Raw genomic sequence first — 22,682 nt, 5'->3', positions numbered from 1 at the left:
AAAATCCATTTTTGAAACAATTTGACATGCAAATGACAGGTAAATGCATGAAATATGTCATGTTTCAGCTTTTGTGGAGGTGTTATTTTATTACTCCAAATAAAATAGAACCCTTGCCATTTGTCTCCAGCTAGATTCACAACTTTTTGCATGCAGGACTTAATGGATTTGTATTCCTGGTGTGTAATATTTTAGAAGAACATTTATTTTACAGATGATTCTCTTCTATTATAAGATATCTCTCAGCATATTTTACATATATTTTTTAAATATAAGTATACTAGTTATAACAAATTGCATCAATCTTTCTTCTTTCCAAAACCAGCATAAAAAACCAATCGGTATGCATAAGGAACAGCTACCTACCACTGCAATGATTACCTGCCCTAATACAATTATGAGAAATTTCTAATAGTTTTAGCGTTGTAACCACTAAAAAATTATTAACATGATCGATAATTTTGGAAAATTCAACAAGGTCTTAAATAGATCTATATAAGACGTTATTGATATGCTAAACATTGTTTATATATGATCACCCAATAAATACTTAAAAACTGAACTTCAGTGTACTGTAGAAGAAATCAAATGAAACGGTGATTAATTTTCATTAGATTTATTCATTAAAACACATGATGTCCAATATCTGTTTACATACCCAAAAAATATACAGTCTGATATTGAAATGATATCGGACTGCCTTAAGGATCAGGATGACTGAGCCATGCTGCCAAAGAAGCCATAGCGACTAATTTAATAAATGTGTCTAAACAAGAGCAGGAAACTCAGAAGATTTAAAACTCCCTTGTTGTTTGCCTTTAAATATAGATTCTCCAATGAACAATCTCCTAAGCCTTGTACTTAAAATCCATCAAGAAACATGTAAACCATCATTGTATAAGTTACAGATCTTGGCAAGCATGTCTCCTGCATCAAACACAACCAGTAAAAGTGTTGGCAAATTCTAAACTCATCAAAATGTTGTGGAAAATATAGAATTCAGTACAGGGTTTAAATTTACATCTTGCAGACATCTATCAGAAATGATGTGTTTTTGAGGATAGCTAATGTGAGATCATTCTTACTTATTTCATATCCAAGGATTACACACGTTTGAAACTTGGAACTGTACAGAGTAGTTTTTGACCCTGCAGAAAGTCATCTCATAGGTAAAATGTAATCTTGCCTGGTCACTCAAGAATAGATAACATCTCTTCCAATTTCAGGCTATCCCGATTTTGCTAGACTTGCAGACAGAATAGAAGAAAATGAAAGCTGGGTTTAAGAGCCTTTCTACTTTGGATGTAGTTGAATGTGTATCTACACTAGGGGAAAGTCTAGATGTCCCTAACACTTTAAAGAAAACCCCCAATGTCTCATAATTTTCCAAGACTGCTGACCACCCCCCTACACCAAGCAACTCCAAAAAACAATTTAAAAAAGAAATCAAACGCTTTACTTGATGTTTCTGCACGCAACCTGAACACTAAAAGTTTATGGGCCCCACACACATCCTAGACACTCCAAAAAAAACTATAAATGCATCTCAGACTCGACTCTCCCTCCAAACCACTATCAAAATGAGGGTGAGCAATAGGAAGAGGAGCGAGTGCCAAATGTCCAATACATTGATCAAGCCATAGATGGAATACTTGCAGAGTAATCGGCGAGTTTTGAAAAACTCGCAAGTTGTTTTGCTCGGCGAGTACTTACGCCATTAACTTGCACAAAAAACTTGCAGAGTTTTTAGGAAAAACTCGATGACTTTTCACAAAAACTCAGCAAGTCTCTGGCAAAACTTGGCTGCATAAAAAAAAAAGGCCCAAACATTTCAAAAAATTATCTAATTTTTTTTTTCAAGTTAATCTCATTCTCTTCATCAGAATATGTACTTGAAATATAACATTTAAATATGAATTATATTTCATATTGAAATGTGACTTATACTTTATCTGCCCCTTATTCTAGACCTATCTATCTCCCTATCACTCTTCCTCTATCCCCTCTCTCTACGACTCTCTATCTCACTCTCTCCTTTCTCCCCCAATATCTAGACCTATCTCTCTACCTGTCTCTCTCTCACCCTTAGACCCCCGCGAGGGATGCTACCCTCAACCTCATTTTGGTGAGGTGGAGAAGCCACATTGGACTCCTAAGACTATACCCTCTAGTTCTATCTCTCCCTTAGTTTTTACTAGAGCTGAGAAGAGGAAGATGTAAAATGTTGTGATGTAGTATTTACTTTTAGTTTTACAAAGATAATTTACTATTTCATTTTGTTTCAGTCTATCAGCCATTAGCATTCCACAAGAGGATGCCATTTTGTACCCAATTTGCATTTAAATCAATCAAATATATCTAGACTTGGCTTGTGTCTTTTGCGTTTTCATTTATTGACTCATTGGATGCATCTCCTCACTAAAAGTTGCGAAAAAAAAATGCATTTCTAATTAAATTTAAGCAAATTTTAAAGTTGCAGAGTTTTTTCCTCAGACCTTGGCGAGTTTTTGTTTTTGGCAAGTAGTTGAACCCAAGCTACAAGCTATCAATCTTTCAAGCTAAGCCAGGGCCCTTCATTTGTTCAGATTTGGATTTTTTATTTTAATTGTTCATTCCTAAATGGCTAAATCTGAAATCAGTGATATTGTGGTAGTTGTTTAGTTTTGTTTTCAATCCAGATATACAATAAATTGTTGATGTAATGTATGGTTATAAAATGTTGTTTTTGGGTTTGTACAACTGCTGTTTTTAATACAATTAGATGACCCTAAAAACAACATTTAGGGGTTGATGTATTAACTTTACGTTTATAATAGCAGTATTTTAGGTTTTCTAATAATTTTGTATTATTTAATTTTGACATGTTTATTTACAAATTGCATAAATTATTGAATAGCTGATTAAAATTTAAATTTTTTATACTAGTCGAATTTGTATTTTGTCCTTGGTGCATCCTCTACTTTTGTGTTTTGTGTGATCTGAAGTTAAAAAGAAAAATGTAAAATCCTTCTTAGACAAAGGTTGAATAACAAGCATTCTTATTGCCATGTGTAGTCAATGTACAATGCCTATTATTATATTTCAACGCTATTGGTTATCCAACTATGTATTAATTGTTTGTTAGCTTTAAGTAGTTATAAGCATTAGTTGGTTGATGGTTGTGTTCCTCTTGGAAACCGTTGGGGTTTTTAAATAGATTGTGTATCATCAAGGAAAGGGGTGTGATCTAGTCAGATCAACTCTGATCCTTGGCTGACCATCTTTGGTCTTCCTTTATAATAATTTCATGTGCAAATAAAGATAAATTTTACTACTATATTGGTATGCATTGTCATCTCTACTATTAATTCATGTATTTATTTTATCGAATAAAGCAGTAAACATTTGGCATTGTTTCCTTCAAAGAAATTGGGTTCAATATATAAGAGATTCATGCCCTTAGACCCCAATAAAGACAGGAAGAGACCCCAAGGTGGTCAAGACCAAGAGATCAACCAATCTTCAAGTATCGTAGAGCAAAGAGAACAAAGAAGATTACGCGAAACACTTGAGGAAAATACAACCGCACAATTCCCAAGTCAAGGCCCTTCTCAAGAATGAAGTATAAGCTGAAGCATAAGTCGGAGTAAAAGTCGAGAAGAGAAAAAGACTACCACAACAAGAAAATACACAAAGGCAGAGTGGGAAGAAATAGCAAGGCACTTACCACAACCTGACAAAGTATACTTGAACCTTGACGATTAAGCCAAGAAATCACTAGCACAATCACCACCTGAGGAAGAAGAGTGGAAAGAGAGTCCACAAATTAATTCTCAAAAACATATGAAAAACATCCAACACATTCAAAAACTACTACCAATGGAATAGCCAATAGTGGGAGGATTTGAGCCTAAAACTGTTGTTTGTAACTAGGTAAGATGGGTTCGGATTGCCTTAAGGCAACATCCGAACCCATATAGGACTGGGTCCTAAAAGGGGTAACGTGCCCCCAAGTTAAGGTCAGGCCCTTTAACCTTCACACCACCCTAGAATACACCACGCCTCAATAAATAAATTGGCGCCAAAAGGAGGAAGGCCGACTTGGATTTAATAAAGGTTAAGACACATATAAATAAAGTCAACTTGCAAATACAATCATTCACTTCATCTCTCATACAATCAGCGAAATAGCTCTGCAATTGAAGGTGCGAAATAAAGGAGAGGATTGCGTGAACTTGTTCAAAGAGATGGAAGTCATTTGGTATTCCTTGATGAAGACTTGGTGTATTTAGAAGGGCAAATCTGATATGATAAAAGGAATCAGATCTGAAGAGTCAAGCTAAGTATTGTATTGATGCAATTAAGATTGAATACATAATTTGATCTGTGGGTCTTTAGTGCTGGGTTTTTCCTCCTTGGAGATTTTCCCAGGGTATTTGTGTTGTTCTCTTGCTCTCTTGTTTTCATTCTTGCATCTACTTGATTATGGTTTACTTAATGCTAGCAAATAATTAAATGTTAGAAATCTGATTACTGATCTAGGTCACAAAATTAACAAAAACTCTGGGACAAACAGATCATAGGAAAGATTTTGAAGGCAACCCAAGTGTTTAGAACATTGAGACAGTACAAGTAGAGGATTCCTATGTGGCTAAGAGAAAATTTATGAGCCAAAACTCCCCAACCAAGTTTGAGTCACGAACATTGCATCATGGAAAAAAGATGACTCCCTCGACAAGCCCAAATGTGGACAACCAAAAACTCCTGAAATTCATGGGTAATGAATCGAAGGATCATGTAGAACATTGTAAAACTTGCAAAACAACTTGGATAGCTAATGTCCAAGACGATATATCTTACTGATTAAGATCATTTCCAACAACCTTGAGGGGTATAGCGATAGATTGGTACACAGAGCTTGAAGTTCCCTCCAAAGATGTTGGCAATCATTGTCATTAAACATAGATATAGGTTAAAATTGCATCTCAGAACAGGGTCTCAGAACCATCACTTACTTGCCAGTGTATTTGTTTGCACATGATGGATTGTAAAAGCACTGCATTGTTTGTTCAAAAGTTCCCTCAAGAAAATGCACGAGTTTTCAAGACAAACATTCAGCATTTGTTATAAGTTTGTTTTGTGATTATATTTGATGGTTCAACGGTTCATATAACTATTTGTTATTAACCGGTTGTAACTGCTTTATAGACTAACCAACGTTCCTTGGCTAAGTCTTGTCATCGTAGTTCTTATTATGATTACAAGCTTTATTATTTGTTCAAACCGGTTAAGGTTGGTTGAAGGCCATTCTAACTGAGAGGCACTTATGTGAAGTTCTAAACTCTTCTTCAGCATTCGCACTTTATATAATGCAGAGACATGAGCGTGAATAATGTGATGAAACTGAGGATATCGAATTGAGTGGTGAAGATAAGTCTCTGATATGTAAAAGGCAGAATCATTTTCAATTAGTATAACTGTTTCTGTGCATTTATGTTACAATGTGCAGTTGCGGTAAAGAAGATTGTGTAGTAAAGTTGGTTGGATTTCAAAGACAAGTCTGAGTACATTTGACATGAAAAACAAATCGGAAAAGTGCTGTAACTATTGTTGATTAATCCATTCAGAGTGCAGAAAATCTATTGTTCTGTTTTAATAAAGTTCTTCAAACCATTGATAAAATTGAATTATTGGAGTTTTCAGGTTGATGGTACACAGTTCATAAGGTGTATTTGCAGGTTACTGTTTTGAAGCATTTGGGACAGAACAATACACTTGCAAGGTGATGATAGTTGTTTTGTAATTGGCTTTTATCATTCTTTTCAGACATGAAATGTTTTGAATTGTAGAAGTATAAAGTCAATTATAACAAACATTTGAAATACACATTTGGTTGTTGCCAAAAGAATTCTGAGTTGGTGCTCAGATTGGTAAAGTTTTGCTTGTAAGGGTTGGTGCTCTTAAGCAGGGAGTTTGATGGGTTGGTGCCCTTGAAAATATTGTAATCAAGATTCATTGTGAGGCTGGCCTAGGATGGTAGATCCTAGCAGCATTTCTCACTGTGGTTTTCCCATCCTAGGTTTCTATGTAAAATATTGTGCTTTGTTTCTTGTGTGGTTGCTTTGCTTTTATGTTTCAGTTACATTCTCTTTCAGATATCAGTTTGAAGATAAAAAAGCTTTAATTGCACTCGAGTTAAAAAGTCACCAAAGTTAAAAGTATTGCATCTACTACTGATTCACACTACACCCTCTCTCACCCCTCAGTAGTAGGACTATGTTCTAAAAAAGCTACATGGGACTTATAAGGAAAGCATTTGAAAAAGAATTCAAACTTATCAGAGATGACTATATGATTGTAGCAAAAATCTACAACACGAAGCAAGGGAATTATGAAAACGTGAAAGCTTACAATCGTAGGCTCAAAACTCTTGGTAAAATTGGAGATAAAATGGTTTGACGGTATAAAAAGTGATGGTTCATTGAAGCTCTGCTTTCAACATTAAGAGAAAAGATGAAGGTAGTACCACCCTCATCCTATTCTAAAAGCCTACAATTGGGCAATGGACATAAAAAGTGAAGATAAAATGTCCCTACATACTAAACGAAAAACGGAGGAAGATGGAAATTTGAATGATGATAGTGATAATGAATTGGGAATGGTACAAGTGCTTTGAAGAGGCATGGTCCGAATAATGAAAGAATTGAAGGTAAAGAGAGAAACAAATGAACTATGTTATACTAAAAGCAAAATTGTGGGGAACACATAAGGTAACTGTCCTAGAAAGATGTAATGTCCCTTCCTTAGCCCTCACAGTTTTTGGTGGAGGTTGACCTACTATTGGGATCCGGTAGGTCAACTGGGTAGTTTGGGACCCAACCCGGGGTTGTGAGATCCAGTTTGGAAGCTTCACAGCTCTTCCAGTTGGTTTTTGGGAGTTATATCTATGGTTAAAATTGAAATTCTAATGTTAGCCTTATGTGAATAGTGAAAAGTGAATAGTAACTGAAAAACATGAGGATGAATAGTGAAAAGTGACCCCCTACCTAGCAAGTCAAGTTGATTTTAAAAGGGGGCCAAATTGTCAATGAGAAAATAGACCCTCAAGCTCATTTTAAGTTTTTAAAGGCCAAAAAGTGACTCCCTCATGGATCTAACTTCTTGGAGAGTTATAAAAAGTAACTTTCATAACACTTGCTCTCATTCTTACATCTCCATTTTTCAGATCAGCTGTAATGTCCCCTTCTCCGCAATGATTAGTTCTATTGGCCGTTAGCCTAGTTTGGAAACCCATAGGCTAGTCGGGGGTAGAAATTAGGGTTTCCTATTTTCTAGGAGGATTCTTTGGTGTTTTCAGGGGCTATATGTGGGAGTTTGACAGTTTGGATTCTAGATTCCTTCTGGGTTTTCAGAGAGCTTCAGGATGGTTCGACATGCATCTGCATCAGGTGACTTTTTCCAGACTTACTATTTTTAGTAAGTACGACGATTGCTCAAAATGTGGTTAAAATCACTTTGGAAACACTTACTATTTTTAGCAGGATGTCAGCAGGCTTGTTCAGATGGCTATTTCCGACAAGTCAGTTTGAGCAGTTGGTCTTCCCTCATTTTTTGGTGCTATTCTTGGCAAGGGTTCCTCAGCTCAGTTCAGTGACTATTTCTGGCAGGGCAATTCTCTCAGCTTGTTTCCCCATATCCTTGGAGCTTGTTTTGGCAGGTTCAGTATTTGATGAAAAATGGTATTTTAAATTAAATTATAACTTAAGGCAAAAGTTGGACGATTTATTTAAAAGGGGTTACTTAAGTTATATTGATATATAAGTCATTTCCTTAATTATATATTGGGTGATTTATTGTTGAGGAAAAATACTTTATAGAGTGAAATATTAATACGGCAAGATGGACGCCTTATGGAGAAATAAGTTAATTTTATAATATATTTCACTTATCTACCTTGGATGCCACATTATGATTTTATTGTCATTTTTATAAAGAATATTTGCTCCTATGAGAAGGTCGATTTGGAGAAAGGAGAAATGAAATGTAATTTCAAAATAATGTGAAGTGAATGTGCATTTGGATTTGGCGTTCATTTGGAGGGATTGTGAATTTGAATTTGAGCCCTCAAAATCTATAAATGAGAGTGTTGGGCTTCTCATTTGGTATCAAATGAATTTGCATCGTTATGCTGCCGAATTGGCGATTGAAAAATCTGAGCTTCGAAGTGTGGCTTCCTAGCTAAGTCTTAGTTTTGTACTTGCAAGATAGTAACTAGCCGTGTTCATGTATTCCCAGTGATGTTGGTGAGTGAGTTGCAGATTGTGGAGTGTTTTGATGGAGATTGGAGTGTTTTCTGGTTGCTGGTCGCGAGACTGCTGAAAGTGTATTTTGCTCACACCTCTTGACCAGGTGATTCCATCATTCTGGGTATCGGCTCATCCTTTCTTCCTACCACTGGCGATGCATATTGTAAGTTTTTAGCATCTTATTCTGAGTGTGGATTTTTATATTGAAAATCGAACTTCCCAGGTTAGGCGTGGGGTTTAGTGAATGCATTGGGAAGCGTGCAAAATAAATATGGGTGTTTCGATGGCTTTCCTTAGGTTTGTTTTCATTGTGGCGGGCATAGCAATTGTTTAGAATTGATTTTGGGTGTTTTGGATAAGTATTGAGAGAGTTGTGAGCATTTTAGTAAATCCATAGGCTGCTGGTTTTGCAATTCCAGCCTGCAGATTTGATGTTAGCAGAAATTTCATGTTCTTATTTGGATATTCAGCATTACTCTCTTCTCACATTATCTTGATTATTGTAAGATTAAGTAGTAGTACTACTAACCAATTCTGGTTTGTAACTCTCACCCCACTGAAAAGTGGAAGAGGCTGGCTTGCCGCCTATTTTCAAGTAAATTGTAATTCAATCCTCCCACTGCATAAGTGGTCGAGTGATGTCTAAGTGTAATGGTCCTCCCGCTGCATACGCAGTTGAGTTGAGATTGTTTTGTAATTTCAGTCCTCCCGCTGAAATATCGCGGTTGAGTGATTTGTGCCTTTGTATGTTTCTCTTGGCTGGTTCACCGCCAAGTTTCTTGCATTCCTGCTGGATAAGTGAAAGGGGCTGGCTTGCCGCCCAAGCATTGTATTGTTTCCAGTTTTTTGAAGCTAACGATCCCCTCAACACCGTATGCTCTCACCTTCCCACATTGGGCACTTGGTGATCAGAAAGTGGAAGGGTTACATTTTCCAGCAAGTTTTCAATTTATGCTTTCTAACCTTAACGGGTTATCTGTTTGTGGATGATTACTATTGGCCTAAAAAAAAAAACAAAAAAAAAACAGGGATATTACATCAACAACTTGCATGAGGGTTTCAGCAACTTAGGCTTCCACGAACGCCAATTTCTGGAAGAATTGGGGGATTTGGACGAAAACCCATCTCTCTGGGTGTCAGTTTCCATCAAAATTCAGCTTCAGTGTGCATATGGCAGCCTCTTTTGGGGATTTTTGAGCAGATCTATCAGTTAGAGGGCAGATTTTCTTCAATCAATTGCAGGACTGACCTTTTAAAGGTCATTTCCATCTTTTTCCAGCTCTATTTCAGCTAGCCGCTCCATTTTGGGAAGAAGGGTTTCAAACCCTAGAGTGTATTTAGGGTTATTACATTAATTGGAGCTGATTTCTATATTTCTATGGGTTGGAAACTTGCATCAGACTTATGAGTTCATGTTAATGGTATGTACACTGCTCTTTTAAGCAAATGACAGTTACCTAATTACCTTCCTTGTGTGTTATGCATTGTGTTAGATTAAATGAGCAATCTCTTTATGTCATATTCAAGAATCTTGCATAAAACTTCAAAACCAATCAAAACGATAACAAAAACCAGTCAAACCCCATCCAAATATACGCTGGCCAAAGACTTATCAGCAAATAAACACTGCACATAACCTCCTAATTCGGATCAGATTGGGTGAAAATTGGAGTGGGGATCTTTCAGTGGTATCAGAGCCATGACCCTACCAGCCTAAGGGTCTTGTGGCTTCTTACATGCATCGCAGACAATTTGGGTCTTACAGATACTACACCTGCAAAAGAGGACCCCGTCATTTGGCCATTAATTTCGGTGTCCCAACAGGTGCAGACATGGTGATCATTAGGAGGGTAGTAGGAGCCCCAATCACAGACAAAATCGTCTAGACCCTGATGAGCTACTTAGAACTCTTGTGGAGTCTCAACCTAGGATTGTGTAGGCACTTGACAAGTTACAGGATATATTGGACAGATTGGACTTGGGGCGCCATAGGGATAGGCGTGATAGGCATGACATATCGGTATCTGCAGCTGGTAGCCGTGGCAGTAGTAGAGCCCCATCATCGTTTGATGGTGCATGTGGTTCACATAGACATGAGAGGGCTCACACTCGGATAGTAGATAGACCCCTACAGCCTCAATTCCCTCCTAGAGATGAGCCACTTCCAGATGACCCACAAGAGGGCATTGCATTTCAGGATGTGGTGATGGCGGCCAGTGATGAGTGGACCTGCCTACCTTTTCATGTGAGAGAGGTATTCCATCTTCCCTAGTATTGTTCACAACGCGGAGACAGCATGAGGGATGATAGGCGTTCCCCGTCAGTAGGGTAACAGTGACCTACAGAGGGCTACCAACAAGCTCTCTTTGTCTACTTTTGATGGCATTGGGACAATGAGTGCACGAGCTTGGGTGCACAAGTTGGATATATACTTGTCACTCAAGCCTATACCTGAGGACGAGGCCAGACAGTTCGCAGTGTTGCATCTAGAGGGTGTGGCCTACGATTGGTGGCAGTGGCACCATGGTTTGGTCACACAAAACCATGGACTTATACACTCCTATACTGAGTTTACCAAGCGACTGATTGCTAGATTTGACCGCAAGGATGTGGAGTTATATTACAGGGATCTAGCACTATTGAGGCAGACAGGCCATGTTGAAACTTACATCAATGAGTTTCAACACATTGCAGTGATGGTTCCGGAGATACCAGTTAGACGTGTGGTGATGTTATTTGTGGAGGATTACATGATAGGCTATGGGGACTAGTCAAGGCTCTTAAGCCTAAGCCTAGTACCCTTCAGGAGGCTATACAGATTACTTTGGACCTAGACACCACACCACCACCCACTTCTTATCACTCGGATAAGAAGTTTCCTAGAGGCTCTAAGCCTAATCAGCAGTCTTCTACTTAGCACAGGAGTACACCACCTCCTCCTAGGATGGATCAGGAGACACGAAATGAGTTGAGGAGGAAGAAGCTTTGCTTCTCATGTAAGGAACCTTGGGAACCGGGTCACAAATACCTTGGGAAAGACAAAGCACATCTCATAGAGGTCTATTCAGATGTAGAGGATGAGCATGCACAAGATACAACATCTGAGGCAGCCATAGCGAGGATGTGCAGGAGGTTCCACAAGAAGAGCTTGGAGGGGATGAGACTTTGGATACGTCCAAGGTCACTATTGCCACACTTTCAGGAGTCCCTTGGATCCATCCCTTTCGGCTAAAGGGAGTGATTAAGGGACAATGTGTGATTTGCATGGTGGACAGTGGTGCCATGCATAACTTTGTTGACAAGGGCTTGGTTGTTAAGCGTGGGCTACAGGTAGAGGATTTTTGGGGTTTTAGTGTTCAGATGGATTTGCTATGCGTTGCACTAGGAGGGTCCCACAACTCACTATTCAGATGGGTGATTACTCTTTGACTGATGACTTCTATGTTGTGGGTCTTGGTAAGATTGACACGGTGCTTGGTATCCAAAGGCTTTAGTCGCTTGGCAGATATGTTCAAGATTTTAGGTGGATGGAGTTGGAATTCGTAGCAAATGGTAGGAAGGTTGTGTTAAAGGCTGTCTCTGACAGTGGACCTATTGTAGTTTCAGCACACCGAATGGAGTCTATTTTCAAGCATGGGGATGTTACTTAGGCGACACAGTGTTTCGTCTCGTCCAAGTCACCTTCTTCAAATGATAGACCAGCAACGCATGGAGATATCCAAATGATATTGGACAGACACAACATAGTGTTTGGAGACCATCCTGTCAGTAGACCTCCTAATCTTGGGTTTGAGCATGTGATAGAGCTAGAGGGGGCCAAACCCGTGATTACAGTTCCTTACCGTCATCCTAAGGTATTTAAGGATGAGATAGAGAAGACCATGCGGGAGTTATTGGACATGGGATTCATTAGGCCTAGTTCTAGCCCCTTCACTTCTTCTGTGGTGTTGGTGAAGAAGAAGGATGACACCATGCGCATGTGCATTGACTACCGTGCACTCAACAAGAAAACAATTAAGAATAGGTATCTGATTCCACGCATAGATGAGTTACTAGATGAGCTCCATGGGGCAGTGTATTTTTCGAAGATTGATTTGAGATCAGGATACCATCAGATCCGTATTCGTGAGGACATCCATAAGACCACATTCAGATGTCACTACAGACATTATGAGTTCTTAGTGATGCCATTCGGTCTCACTAACGCACCTGCTACATTTCAGTCATGCATGAATCATGTATTCAATATGTAGTTGCATAAGTACGTGCTTGTATTCTTTGATGACATCCTGATATATGTAGAACCTGGGAGGAGCACATGAGACATTTGGATGAGGTCCTTGGTATTATGGAGGCTCAGCCTTTGTTTGCCAAGATGTCCAAATGTGAATTTAAACTTACAGAGAGATTATACTTGGGTCACGCGATTGGTGCAGATGGAGTGAAGGTTCACTAGGAAAAGATACAGGCAATGCTGGATTGGCCGCCACCTAGGAATGTTTCAAAGTTGCGGGGTTTGTTGGGATTATGTGCTTATTACTGGAGGTTTGTGAAGGGGTATTCACAGTTAGCGGCCCCTTTGACAGATTTTACACGGAAGGGTGCCTTTTGTTGGACAGATGAGGCTCAATGTATTTGACAAGCTTAAGCAGGTTATGAGCACATGTCTTGTCCTAGCCCTTCCAGATTTCTTTCAGCCCTTTGTTCCAGAGTATGATGCGTCAGGAGGTGGTATAGGGGCGGTACTTATGCAGAACCACCATCCCATTGCATACGAGAGCAAGAAATTGAGGGGCAATGAGAGATTGTACTCCACCTACGATAAGGAGATGCTCGCCATCATGCATGCTTTGGCGAAGTTTCGACAGTATTTAGTGGGTGGGAAGTTTGTGGTGAGAACTGACCACAACAGTTTAAAATACTTCCTGGAACAGAGAGAACTCAATGAGAGCCGACAGAAATGGGTCAGCAAGATTGAGGTATATGATTTCAACATTGAGTTTGTCAAGGGGAAGAAAAATGTTGTCGCTGATGCACTTTCCAGGAGGCCTTCTGTCGCTGCCCTTTGTTCCATAAGTGAGATTTCAGCTGATTGGAAGTCTAAACTTTCAATTGAATATTCCAAAAATCAGTTTGCATGTGAGATTATTGATGGGCAAGTACAAGATGACAAGTATGCAGTGATTGATGATGTGATGTACTACAAGAATAGAATCTACTTAGTTCCTGGATCGAAGTTGAAGGAAAAGATTCAACGTGCCATTCATGATACTCCACTAGCAGGACATCCTGGGTAGTTCAAAACTTACAGGCAGGTTCACGAGAGATTTTCATTTTAAGGACTCAAGGATGATGTCCTACGCTATGTTCGCGAGTGTGTGACTTGTCAGCAGAACAAGTCAGAGCATACTTTCCCAGCTGGACTTCTGCAACCATTGCCCATTCCAAAACAAAAGTGGGAAGGTATAACGATGGACTTCATTATAGGTCTTCCGAGAGATCAGGGGAAGGACTACATACATGTGGTTGTTGATAGATTGACAAAATATGCACACTTCTTTCCTATTGCAGCCGACTTCATAGCCTCACAGGTGGCAGAGTTATTCTTTCGTGAGATATTTTGTCTCCATGGACTTCCTAGGACCATTGTCAGTGATCGGGATAGTAGATTTATGAGTATTTTCTGGCAGGAACTACTCCGACTTACAGGTACCGAGTTGACCCCCAGTACTAGTTCACCCCCAGTTGACCCCCAGTTGGTATGTCACCATTTCAGCTTCTTTATGGGATCAATGCAGAAATACCCATCACTTTGGAACTTCCTGCTCTTAAGTTGGCTAAAGCAATTGAAGATCAAACTTTTGAGGACGCTTTAGACAAGAGGATCATGTATCTTTCTCAGCTGGAAGAGCAAAGAACACAAGTAGTGGACCGGATTGCTCAGCATCAGCAACAAGTTAAAGTCCTTTTTGATAAAAAAGCAAAGCAAAGAGGATTCCAAGTTGGTGATCGTGTTTTGCTTTGGGATAAGCGAAGGGAACCGAAAAGTTTACAAGGAAAATTTGATTCTCTTTGGCGAGGACCCTTCACTATTCACCGTATTGCTGGAGAAGATAGTTTTATCTTGGCTTATAATGATGGTACACCATTTGTGCTGCCCTATAATGGTCAGCATTTGAAGCATTACTTTGAATGAAGGTTCAAGGTAACTTCTTGTAAATAATGTCTTTTTCTTGTTTGTTTGTTTTTTTTGTCTTTTGTTTTATTGTTTTTGCATTGATGGACTCTGTGACCCAATGGATAAGAGGAAGGCACTTAGAGATCTGGGTTCTATTATTTCACAATCTTGAAGGATAAATGAAAGAATTCCCCAGTCAGAGGCAGTTGTTGTCCTCATTTTTGTTTTAAAAAATGGACCATTACATAAAAATTTTGTGAAAAAATGAAAATTTTACTCTATGGCACGCTTCTCGAGGCATAATTTCGACTAATCCTTGGACTGGCTTAATCCTCAGTCCATCCTCGAACCACGTATCGAATTTCGTCGCATTCTGGAATCGTTTGCTATGTCTTTCCTTCAATTTTGAGTTTTTTCTCCCTAACTGCAGGTGGGAAAGTTCTCTTGAATTGCAAGTTTTAATGATTTCCATTGTTTTGGCCTTTGTAGGGAAATTTTTGGCTAATTACAAGTGCACTTTAATGAAAAATAAAAACTTGTAATTTGCTTTTTATTTCCCCCTTGATGTTTCTTGGCTTTTTCAGTTAAAACAAGGATTTTTAGGTTAAGTTACAAGTAAACTTGTAATTCTTTTCTAGCACCCCTACTTTAATGGTTTTTGCTTGTAATAGGGATTTTAAACCCCTATTACATATGTGCAAGTGAATTAAAACTACTTGTAGGGATTTTATTTTCCCTTTACAAGTAATTTTAAACTTGCACATCTCTCTCCAAAACCCGATTTTCTTTATAAAGTGCATTTTTTAAGGATTTTAAACATGTAATTCCATTTTAAAAACCCGATTTTGCCTTGTTGAGGGAAAAGTGACATTTTAAACTTGTCATGTTGCCCAAAAAACCCGATTTTGTCTAGGAATGAGATAAAGTGCATTTTAAACTTGTTATTTCATCCCAAAAACCCGATTTTCTCCAATACATGCAAAATCGAACTTGCTATTCCTTCCAAAAAATCCGACCAGCAAGAAAAACGAATTTGTTGAAGATTTCAAAGCGATTTTTGTGGAGATTTGTTGGAGATGCAAGGCGTTTAGGATTCCTTCCTATTCTCATGCAATTGTAGACATCTTTCACGCCATTTGGGGGTTTTTGTTTGCTGTTTTTTTTTCTTCAAAACCTACCACGTGATTCCTTGAATCCACTTATTGAGGGTTTTTTACTCCACGAAGCAGCAATCTCCCAAGTCATTTTTGCATCTCTTGCTTATGCGTTGGAGATAGAGGGAGATTTGGCCACTTTTCCTGCCATTTTATTTGCATTGGTCACCACGTTTTTATGCAAATAGCGTTTTTGTAAAAACGTGGCTAGGGTTTGGCATTGCAAATTGTCTCTATTTAAGAGTTATTATTCTTTCTTCTAAAGATTGATCATCTTTTCGAGAAGCTTTTTCAGATTGAAACAAGGTATGTTTTCTTTCCTTTTCTTGTTTCATTTTCTTGTTTTCTTATTTTCCTTTCTAGTTGTAAATTTGTAAATGTGTTGTTCTTGCCCCTAAAATCGGTTTTGTGAGAGAGATTTTCTCCCTTCTTAAGCAATTTTTGAATTGCATTGATCTTCCCCATTTTCCCGCTTTACTTGTATTCGGGATTTTAAATCCTGATTACAAGTTGGCTGGAAATCTTTGTTCTTCTCTTACGATTAAAGAATTTAACCATTTTTGGTTAAAATTCCAAGTTGCAAAGATGTGAAATACCCTTCCTTTCAAAATTGGGTTTTAAGAACCGAATTACATGTTGAAAAGTTCTTCCCATTTTCATGAAAATGACATTCCCGGATCTTTCCATTTTTATCCATTCATGTCACCCATATCCGTACTTTCAATTTTCATCATTTTCCGCAAGTCTAATTCTCCTTTTCCACTCATTTCTCCATTTGCAAATTTACAAATGTACTTGCATTCGGGTTTTAAAAATCCAATTGCATGTATACTCTTTCCAACTTGTATACTTGCGAAAATTTCCCCAAGATCCGAAATTGGTCAAAGTCAAGATTCCACCATTTCCATTTATTTCCTATCTTTCTCTCACAAAAATCGTGAAGTGCAAGAGTCGAAGTTCTTCCCATTTGAAGAAGGAAAAATGTTAATTGCAGCTGATTATGATGATGCCTTAACACTTTTAAGTCTTCATCACAGTATTCCAGGTTGTCCTTCAATACCAGATTTGTCATCAGCTCCAATTCCAAAAAAGATGAAATATAAATATGACAAGTACCAGAATGAAGTTGCACCTTCCCAAGTTTCCTCTCCTTTGGATCGTATAAGAGATACAAAGATATGGCATGCGAACATGTCAGAATTTGTCAAGAGGGTTGAAGATCCACAAGATAGCAATATGCAGCGGCTGTTGGACAGCCATATCTATCACGCATCTTCTTTCCCAATGGCTGCCCTAGAACTTGAATTTGTTCTTGCTTGCGCCCATCACTTTGACAAGGAGACAAGAATCATTAAAAATGATGATAGCAAAGCAATAATCCGCCTTGATGCAGACACAATTGAGAAAATCTTCAGAATACCTCCCGCACCTGTTTACATGGAAATCACCAAAGAGAGTCCAGCTGAGTATTATGTGAAAAGGGAGAAATACTGCAAGCGTCATATCAACAAGTGGATCCATGAGCCACGAGACGCCTTCTCAAGGTGGGCTAAGTTGTACCGCTGTGACTTCAAATGGGAAATAGAAGACATCATAACCCTCCTCAGCAGGATAATGGGCCTTGAACATTCTAATGTTTTTGAGCCCTGGATGTACCAGTTCATCATGTTCATAAGGCAATCCCATCATATATCATGGGGAGAAGTCATCAGTGATGCCTTATGTGAACAACTTTCAGCAGTCTCTTCCACCATGACTTTCTACATGAACTCATATTTGGTGTACTTGGCAGCATCACTTAGACATTTCCAAGTCTTTCTACCAAGGGTGATCGCTCGCTTATACCGGTATGGGAATATTATGATCAGTTGCCTTTGAGACCAAACAAATTGCATTTCAAAAGAGTTCAAGATGCATTCTTCGGTTACTTCATGTGTCAATTTGACAGAACTCTGAAGAACAAAAGGGTATCAAATGAGGCATGGGAAAGGGTGAGTAAGTATGGATGCTTATTTCTACAGTTCCCGACCTTCACCTATATGAGAATCGGATGCTATAGTGGGCAACCATATATGCTCCCTAGATACCCAACTGATAAGATCATTCTTATGGAGTTGGGAAGACAGATCATGGCTGTCCACGCTCATCAGTCCGTCAGACATAAGGTTGGAATGGGGATCTCTACAACAAACCCATTAAAAATTGGCCGGTAATCTCTTGTCACATCCGTTAAAGCCAAGGCCATGGAAACCGAAATGTAGGAAATTAAGCTCAAAAGGTTTAGATCTAGACCTGATTTTGATTACCGAGATATGAAGGAGAAGATCAAAAAATCCTTCGTGCACGTGCATCGCATTGAGCATATCTGGGTAGATCTCCGTACAGAGGTCGAGGTTCTGAAGATGGATTACTGCAGGCTCACTATTGAGCAAGTTGTTGATTTGAACTTGGTGGATATTCCACAAGGGATGATTGACAATGGCCACGTACTTGATCATGAATATATTTCACGAAGGGTTGAAGAAGCTCCACTTCCTTTAATTCAGTGGTCACACAAGGAGTGCATATCCATTCTTGAGAGATTTCAGCCTATCTTGGCTAACACCAACACTTGGCTGAAAAGTAATGCTATTAGACCCATAAAAATCAAGATTGGAAAAGAAGATGATTCTACAGGGCCTCTTGGATGTAAGTCTGAGATTCGGGTTGACAACAAAGAAGGCGCATCATCTTCGAGCAAAAGGATCAAATTGCGAGTTAGTCGGGCAGTAGTGCTTCCTCTTAAGGAAGCGACAGTTTGTGGGAAGGAAAAGTCACGATTTCATGTTCAGGTGATCGATCTGGACAATCCAGAAGAAGGGCAGCAATCTGATGATGCTCCTAAGTCCCCAACATCGGACTCACCTCGTGAGATCATTCCCCCAGTTTCCATTGAGACGCCCCTTTCTCCTCCTAACTTGATTGTGGATGAATCTCCTCAGAATGTTGTTCCTATTTCAGCATACGAACCGCCTCCTGATCATCAACAAGAGAGTGTGCTGGAAGATCCTGAAGATACTCCTGCATGTATCCAGTTGTCAGAGATTGACACCTCCACTTCTAGTTTTGAAGCATTTATGAGGCAATCTTCATGCCCATTGGTTACTGAGCAAACCATGGTCGCCATCCAAATGAATATTCCTTCCAGGATGACCACGGTTATTCAAACAAAAACTGCTTCTCCTTTGCCTACAGCTACTACTGAAGGAGAGTTGATAGCTTTACCTCCATGGCTTAGTTCTTTTACTCCAAAAAGGAAGAAGCAAGAAATCTCACCTGATGCCTTTGATTATCAGCAACTTAAACAGTCTAGATCCAAGGTTGCTAAAAAGGCCAAGACTATCTCCAGAGTAACTGTTGACAGCAACAAGATGAAGGTAGCTGAAATTGTTGAACCCATTACAGATAAGCCACTTGAAGAAATGTCAGTTGCTGATTACAAAGTTACAAGGATAGAATTGGGTAAGCAAACGCATGAGGTGATTAAACGTAATGCTTAGTTTTTTGTAGCTTCACTGGTACAGCGGTGTGATGAACTTCTAGCAAAGAAAGACAAGCTAGAAGAGGAAAACTAACAACTTATGGCAGTTGTTCATAAAATCACAAAACCTGCTGCTGAAGGGAGTAATCCCACAGGTTCTTTCGGTTCCCAAGAATCAATTCGTGGAGTGGAAAGGGTCGCTCAGAAGGTACAAGCATTGGATTCTTGGGTTGATCAGCTTCATGATCTATGTGCACAAGTGATGAAAGACATTTTTCAGATGATGTCTAAGTTGGAAACCGTTGAAGAGAAACTGGATTAGATTTCTGATACTTTCAAAAAGAATCTAGAAAGTGTTGAAGATATTTTGACAATCTGGCGTACCATGCCCCAACAACAGTTGAGTGTTCAACAGGAGCATGCCATCATCTCTTCCAGGGTCATGTACTTGGAATTTGAAGAACTTCTGGAAAATAAGGCTCTGGTTCTTAAATCCCTCATTGAGGAGATTGGTGATGCAATGAGATTACGAGGTGAATTTTTCCAAGATATTGTCTCTCATTGCAAAAAGGCCTCTTGCAACATAATAAGTCAAGTGAAGAGTTAATTCCAAAAGAAGAAGTTCTTGTTGATTTACAGAAGAGGATTCATAATGAATGAAGGAGCGAACAATTCTCAACTGCTTCAATTCAAATGTTGATGAAACACCAAATCGTTTTGCATGAAATCCAGTCCATCCTGGAGAAAAACAGCTCTGCGCTCCTCCGATGCCATGATACCATTGTGAAAACCATGGTTGTTGCCAAGAACACCCATGAACCGGATCCTGATGAACTACGAATGATCATCCAGAAGTTTGAAGGATTCATGTCTTCACGTACTACAGCTTAAGTGTTTTTCAACACTTAGTTGTATTTTTCCACATTTGTAATCTTTAGTTGTAGTTTTTCTTTTGACAAGTTACATGTAAAAGTAACTTTGTAAAATGCAAGTTAACTCATTACTTGCACTTTTGTAATTACATGTAAAGCAACTACAAGTTGTGTTCAATTAGGACTGTAGTTGGAATAAGTCTTAGTTAGTTATTGAATAAGTCTTGGTGGTTGAGAGGATCTTTCGAGTTAGTTAGGATCCTCCCACCTTTTTCTCAAAGCTCCTCCTCTATAAATACTTGAGGGGGTCTATTGTAATTTTTATCTTTTGGGAAAGCAAGTAAAAACTCTGCCAAATTTACAGCAAAAAAGTCTTTGAGCTTTCATGTGTGAATTCAAGAATTGAAAGGAATAGAAGGAAATTGCTCAAGCTTTGAGTCTTTGTGCTACATACTTGAGTTTGTGTTCTATATTATTTTTCTTGCAAGTTTTTCTTCAAAGAACTTAATCGAATTTGATTTGCAGTCTTTGTGCTGCAAGTATTTGAGGTTAATATAAATTAGAATAAATATTGTTTTGAGAGGAGTTGTAAGTCTTTGTGCTTGCACTTATTCTTAAGAGAGTTTAGAAGCATATTTTGTGAGAAATAGCTGTGAGTCTTTGAGCTTATACTACTTCCCATTGTTTTAAGTAGAAAAGAATAAAATATTCCAGTCTTTGAGCTGTTATAATTTGTTCTTGATAGAATTAGTATAGAAAAGGTTAGATAGGACTTCATATAATCAAGTCTTTGAGCTTGATATTGCTGTCCTGTCTCGAAGGAAGTGACGGAAGTCTTTGAGCTTTCAGAAAACTTCATTTCCTTTCTCTCATTTCATTTCAAAAGTTGTTACTGTTGTTTTATATCAAATCGCTATCATTTTTCTGTGAAGAGAAAAGGATATAGTCTTTCTTGAAAGAAGAAGAAAAATTGTTGTCCCATCCTATTTTATTTTTAAAGTTGTAGTTAGATAGGGGGAGTCTTCCCTTCATTAGGAGAGTTTTACTCACACGCTGTGGTTGAAACCACAATTTTGTATATTTCCGCAACTGTACAAAATTTTCAACCAACACTACCTTCAAAGAGCGAGATACATAGTGTTTTCCATGTGTCTTGTTTGAAGAAGGCCCTGGGACAACATGTTACTTCGTCACCAGATTTACCTCACTTGGATGAAGAGGGCCGGTTGATACTAATATCTGCAAAGATTCTTGACATGAGGGAGAGGCGGCTAAGGAACAAAATCATCAGGGAGTATCTAGTACGATGGAAGGACTTGCCGTTGGAAGATGCCACTTGGGAAAGTGAGAGCATACTTCAACATCCAGCTTTGCAATTGCTTGAGGGCAAGCAATTCCGAGAAGGGAGGACTGTAATGTCCCTTCCTTAGCCCTCACAATTTTTGGTGGAGGTTGACCTACTATTGGGGTTTCGTAGGTCAGCTGGGTAGTTTGAGACCCAACCCGGCGTTGTGGGATCCAGTTTGGGAGCTTCACAGGTCTTCCAGTTGGTTTTTCGGAGTTATATCTATGGTTAAAATTCAAATTCTAACGTTAGCCTTATGTGAATAGTGAAAAGTGAATAGTAACTGAAAAACATAAGGATGAATAGTGAAAACTAACCCCCTACCTAGTAAATTCAAGTTGTTTTTAAAAGGGGGCCAAATTGTCAATGAGAAAATAGACCCTCAAACTCATTTTAAGTTTTTAAAGGCCAAAAAGTGACTCTATCATAGATCGAACTTCTTGGAGAGTTATAAAAAACAACTTTCATAACACTTGCTCTCATTCTTACATCTCCATTTTTCAGATCAACAGCTTGTATGAAGGTTTCAACAGCTTGGGCTTTCAGGAACACCAAGTTTTGGTGGAATTGGAGGATTTGGACGAAAACCCATCTCTCTGGATGTTAGTTTCCATCAAAATTCAGCTTCAGTGTGCATATGGCAGCCTCTTTTGGAAATTTTTGAGCATATCTATCAGTTGGAGGGTAGTTTTCTTCAATCAATTGCAGGACTGACCTTTTTGAGGTCATTTCCATCTTTTTTCAGCTCTATTTCAGCTAGCCGCTCCATTTTGGGAAGAAGTGTTTCAAACCCTAGAGTGTATTTAGGGTTATGACATTAATTGGAGCTGATTTCTATATTTCTATGGGCTGGAAACTTGCATCAGACTTATGGGTTCATGTTAATGTGTAAGATCCCTTTCTCAGTGATGTGCATTCAATGGTCCTTTGGCCTATTCCGAAGACCCGTAGGCTATTTGGAAAGGAGAATTAGGGTTTCCAACTTCTGTAGAGTTTTGCACGAGCTTTTTAGAGTTTTTCAGAAGGGAATTCTTCAGTTTTGCTTATGGTTTCATTCTGAGTTTTCCATGAACTTCTAGGTGGCATAACATGCATTTGATTCTTTGGTGAAGGGAGAACTTACTATTTTTAGTAGGTTAGGGTTTGGTTGTTTGGTTGCTAAACTGGTTTATCCTTATTGTTTCCATATGCTGGTCTTGTGTTGAAATGTGAATTCCTCTCCAAGGACGTATGAGACGGTCTTGGTTGAGTGTATACGAGGAAGTAGATGTAGGGAACCTTGAGGATGGGGGTATGTGAGGTTGTGATGCAGCTAGGATCCACTATCT

At 38.7% G+C, this 22,682-nt stretch overlaps 1 protein-coding gene across 1 annotated transcript in view; it reads right to left on the bottom strand.

The window, feature by feature from the left end:
* Positions 1 to 584: 584 nt before the first annotated feature.
* Positions 585 to 22,682, bottom strand: part of LOC131036109 (uncharacterized) — a 117,173-nt gene continuing 95,075 nt past the window's right edge. The window contains exon 7 of the mRNA XM_057967923.2: positions 585 to 927. The gene's annotated coding sequence lies outside the window, so the exon portion shown is untranslated. The remainder of the gene's footprint in view (positions 928 to 22,682) is intronic.

Source organism: Cryptomeria japonica, chromosome 4 (genome assembly GCF_030272615.1).
Source record: "Cryptomeria japonica chromosome 4, Sugi_1.0, whole genome shotgun sequence".
Classification (NCBI taxonomy): Eukaryota; Viridiplantae; Streptophyta; class Pinopsida; order Cupressales; family Cupressaceae; genus Cryptomeria; species Cryptomeria japonica.
The sequence above is the reverse complement of the archived record's forward strand: the minus strand, read 5'-3'. Positions and strand labels throughout refer to the sequence as shown.